Source organism: Chiloscyllium plagiosum, unplaced genomic scaffold (assembly GCF_004010195.1).
Source record: "Chiloscyllium plagiosum isolate BGI_BamShark_2017 unplaced genomic scaffold, ASM401019v2 scaf_68512, whole genome shotgun sequence".
NCBI lineage: Eukaryota > Metazoa > Chordata > Chondrichthyes > Orectolobiformes > Hemiscylliidae > Chiloscyllium > Chiloscyllium plagiosum.
The window spans coordinates 715-1500 of record NW_025166912.1 but is presented as its reverse complement, the minus strand read 5'-3'; the positions used below and the strand labels follow the sequence as shown (position 1 = coordinate 1500).

The following is a 786-nucleotide window of genomic DNA, read 5'->3' as shown; positions in this document are numbered from 1 at the left end:
TGTCCTCAATGCAGCTTTTTGCAACATCTCCACTTACCCCTTCCCCACGAACTGCAAATATCTTGAAAGTGCTGCACAAAATAACATTGAGCTCTTTGCTATTTTCCTGTCTGCGACATTTTCCTCAGACTTGAGTTGTGCAAAGTTGGAGTTTGGTGGATTTCTCATCTGTCCGTCAGGGGAGAAATGGGAGGCGGGATCAATTTATCAAGCAGCCAACAATTTAGCATGAGATGGAAGGGGTAAGAACCAATTAGTGAGAGTGCAACACACAGAAACACACTATGAGAGGTCACGGTGCAGTATTTAAAGGCTGCCATTGCTGATTTGCATGTGGGGCCCCAGTGGCCTAATGGATTAGGCACTGGCCTCCTAAGCCAGGGATTGTGGGTTCAAGTCCCATCTGGGGTGTTTCTGTGACTTGTCCTTTATTTCTAATCGATTTTGGAAAAATCCCCATCTCTGCATTCAGTTGATGGTCAGTAGGATCCAACATGTTCTTGCACAAGATTTTCGAGGATCTGCAGGATTGAATGTTGAAGGTGGTGATCAAGTGGCTGCTGTTTCTGGATGGGGACGAGATTCCTGAGAGTGCGGTTGGAGAGGTTGCTTTTGGAAGCCAGCTCTCATCACACTCTCATCAACAAACCAACCCTTCAACACTGATCCCTCCACACCATCGGGTATTACTGACAGCGAATACCCTCGCCAACTTTTATAGGTGCGCCATCGACAGCATTCTGTCTGGATGTATCACTACCTGGTATGGCAACTGTACCATTCAAG

General features: G+C 46.7%; 1 non-coding gene across 1 annotated transcript; it reads left to right on the top strand.

The window, feature by feature from the left end:
- The first annotated feature begins 338 nt into the window (after nucleotides 1-338).
- trnar-ccu lies at nucleotides 339-411 on the top strand. The gene has a single exon. It is a non-coding gene; the product is annotated as a tRNA-Arg (tRNA).
- The last annotated feature ends 375 nt before the right edge of the window (nucleotides 412-786 follow it).